Source organism: Cynara cardunculus, assembly GCF_001531365.2.
Source record: "Cynara cardunculus var. scolymus isolate 2C chromosome LG 17, CcrdV1, whole genome shotgun sequence".
NCBI classification, from domain to species: Eukaryota; Viridiplantae; Streptophyta; class Magnoliopsida; order Asterales; family Asteraceae; genus Cynara; species Cynara cardunculus.
In genome coordinates, this window is record NC_037544.1 from 14,045,895 (window position 1) to 14,050,347 (window position 4,453).

Here is a 4,453-nt window from a genome sequence, read left to right on the forward strand (position 1 = left end):
CAAATATATATATATATATATATATTATACATATACACATTCATACATATGGATAGAAACAGAAATATATATATATATATATATATATATATATATAGAAATACAGGGTTGGGTTTTCGTGAGACCAGCTTGTTTTCGTGAGACTCGTGAGACCACATTTTTACACGTAACCTTCACAACAAAAACACTGTGAAGGTTTAAAAAAAGTCGAACCTTCACAGCAAAAACACTGTGAAGGTTTAAAAAAAGTCGAACCTTCACAGCAAAAACACTGTGAAGGTTTTAAAAAGTCACTTTCACAGCATTTTGCTGTGAAGTTTCAAGTGTAAAATGTTGGTCTCACGGGTCTCACGAAAACAGGTTGGTCTCACATGATCCCAAGTCTAGAAATACATACATATATATAGAAACACAAATATATATATATATATATATATATATATATATATACATCATACATATACACATTCGAACATATAGATACGGAAATACTTAGAGAGAGAGATACTTACTGGAAGGAGGTGGTCGCGGCGGCCGGACGCAGGCGGCGGCGGGAGGTAGGCGGTGGCCGGAAGCTGTCGTTGGTCGTAAGGAGAAATCGGGGTAGGGTTTTTGTGTTTTGCGTGGAGGCTGTGAAAGGAAGAAGTAGGGTTTTTATATCAGGATCGTTTCCGGCGGATTATCGGCGGATATAATCGCCGGAAATTATATTTAAGAAAAAAAAATTATTATCCTGATTTCTAGAAAATTTGAAAAAATTTGAATTATTGGCAGATTACGCCGGAAAGTTTTCAAAAAATTTAAAAAAAATTTAAAATTCAACCGGTTGCGCCTATTTTTTTTTCAAATTTTCATTTTCTGGCGGAATATCCGCCAGTATTTTAAATCCATAATTTTAATTTTAATTTATTATTATTATTATTATTTTGAAATTTAAAATTATATTATTATTACCACTAAAATTATTATTATTATTATTATTATTATATATTTCATGAATGAAAATATTTTTTTAAAATTATTAATATTATTGTTATTAATGGACCGTCAAAACGCAATACGGTTCATTAAGGCCCAATACGATTCATTAAAGCAAATAGGTCCGTTAAAACTCAATACGATCCATTAAAGTACAATCGATCTATCAAAATGCAATACGGTCCATTAAAACCCAATACGATCCATTAAGGCCCAATACAATCCATTAAAGAAATATTGTCCGTTAAAGCCCAATAGATCTATTAAAGTAGAATCGATCTATCAAAATGCAATACGGTCCATTAAAACCCAATACGATCCATTAAGGTCCAATACGGTCCACTAAAGAAAATACTGTCCGTTAAAGCCCAATACGATCCATTAAAGCACAATACAGTTTATTAAAGCAAATACGATCCATTAAAGCCCAATATGATCCATTAAATCCCAATACGGTCCATTAAAGCAAATACAATCTATTAAAGCCCAATACGATCCATTAATGTCCAATCGGCCTAACAAAACCTAATACGTTTCATTAAAGCCCAATACGTTCCATTAAAGCAAATACGGTCCGTTAAAGCCCAATACGATCCATTAAAGGCCAATACGATCCATTAAAGGCCAATACGATTCATTAATGTCCAATTGACCTATCAAAACCCAATACGGCTCATTAAAGCCCAATACGATCCATTAAGGCCCAATACGATCCATTAAGGCCCAATACGGTACGTTAAAGCCCAATACGATACACTAAAGCCCAATACGGTCCATTAAAGCAAATACGGTCCGTTAAAGCCCAATACGATCCCTTAAAGCCCAATATGATCCATTAAAGGCCAATACGATCCATTAATGTCCAATCGGCCTATCAAAACCCAATACGGTTGATTAAAGCCACATTATGGTCCATCAAAGCCCAATACGATCCATTAAGGCCCAATACGGTCCATTAAAGCAAATACGGTCTGTTAAATCCCAATACGATCCATTAAAGCCCAATATGGTCCATTAAAGCAAATACAGATCGTTAAAGCACAATACGATCCATTAATGTCCAATTGGTCTGTCAAAATGCAATACGGTTCATTAAGGCCCAATACGGTCCATTAAAGCCCAATACGGTACATTAAAGCCCAATATGATCCATTAAAGCCCAATACGATCCATTAATGTCCAATCGGTCTATCAAAACCCACTACGGTTCATTAAAGCCCAATATGGTACATTAAAGCCCAATATGATCTATTAAAGCACAATACGGTTCATTAAAGCCTAATCATTTTATTAAAGCCCAATATGTTCCATTAAAGCCAAATAAGGTCCATTAAAACCAAATAGAGTCCATTAAAACCCAATACGGTCCATTAAAGCCTGATACGTTCCATTAAAGCCCAATCATTCCATTAAAGCCCTATACGATTTATTAATGCCCAATCGGTCTATCAGAACCTAATACGGTTCATTCAAGACCAATACGATCCATTAAAGCCCAATACGATCCATTAAAACCCAGCACATTCCATTAACGTTCAATACGATACATTAAAGCCTAAAAGAACCGTTAAAGCCCAATACGATCCATTAAAGCACAACTAACATTCATTAAAGTCCAATAGAACCGTTAAAGACCAATACGATCCATTAAAGCACAACTAACATTCATTAAAGCCCAATAGAACCGTTAAAGACCAATACGATCCATTAAAGCACAACTAACATTCGTTAAAGCCCAATAGAATCGTTAAAGCCTAATACGATCCATTAAATCCCAACTAACATCCGTTAAAGCCCAATACGATCCATCAAATCCCAACTAACATCCATTAAAGTCCAATATAACCGTTAAAACACAATACGATCCATTAAAGCCCAAGTAACACCCATTAAAGCCCAATAAAACCATTAAAGCCCATTAACATTCGTTAAAGTCCAATACGATCCATTATTTAAAGAAAAGTTTGAAAATGATAAAAAAAAAATCCGCCGGAAAAAGTTAAAATAATTTTTTCAAATAATTTTCCGCCAGAAATAGTTAAAAAAAATTTCAAAAATATTTAATTATCCGCCGGAAATCCGCCAGAAATTGTTAACTCTTTTTTTAAGAAAATATTTAATCATCCGGCGGAAATCCGCCGGAAATAGTTAAAATTTTAAAAAAATATATTTAAATATCAGCCGGAAATTTTTAATTCTTTTTTTTTAAAGAAAATATTTAATTATCCGCCGGAAATGGTTAATTTTTTTAAAATATATATTTAATTATCCGCCGGAAATTGTTAATTCTTTTTTTTTAAGAAAATATTTAATTATCCACCGGAAATTGTTAATTCTTTTTTTAAGAAAATATTTAATTATACGCCGGAAATCCGCCGGAAATTGTTTACTCTTTTTTTTAGAAAATATTTAATTATCCGCCAGTAAAGTGTTGTAATTAGATGAAAATTCAAGATTAAACTAAGTACTTGTGAAATCCGCCGGAAATCCGCCGGTAATACGTGGGAGTCAACAAAAAGTTGACTTTTTTGGTGTACCACGGAAATCCGCCGGTAATCCACCGATAAATTATCGGTAGATTCCGTGTAACAACCCACAATTTCTACATACAGATAATCCACATAATCATATTCCTAACATAGAATATAATATTGTTTACAAAACATGGACTAACAAAAACTTTATTTAATACATTTATGAGCAACTAAATGTCATTAATTCTAAACTTTCCCCCTTCCTTTATCCTACGAGGTATGATTACCTGCAAAACAGGTTAGTCCAACAACTGAGCATTAGACCCAAAAGATCTAGTGAGTGTACAAATCTCATACAAATAACTTACTTTCCAAACTAGCAGTTTAGTGTCAAACTTGTACAGATATAAACATTTTATCTATACTTGTTATAGAATCTTTTCCTCTTGCGGTTACACCGCCATTTCATCACTCTCACAGTTACAACGCCATTTTATCTCTCTCGCAGTTACACCGTCATTTCATCTCTCTCCCGGTTACACCGCCATTTCATCTCTCTCGCGGTTACACCGCTATTACATCTCTCTCACGGTTACACCGTGTAATAGTCTGGTTATTATTATAGTGATAATTATAAATATATATATATATATGATATGTATGTGTATAATGTGTGTGTGAAGTGAAATATTATAAAATTTTAAGAAGAGGGGTCGGCTAGTGAAGCCGTCATACCCTTTTATGTGCAAGTATAAATGAGTTCGGTGAAGTAAAAGAACACATACTTACACCTACTATACTTGGAAAGCTTGCTCTGGAGAGTTTTTTTTAAAGTTTTGCACAGGAAGAAGAAGATTCCGAAGGTTTTGATTCTCAACTTCTAAAAGCTGAGTGTATTAAAAGCTTTGAATATGAATTGCTTTCATACACATTGAAAAGCATTTAGATCTGATTATTATGAGTTTGGATGTATTTTATGATGATTCTTGTGTAAACCGGCC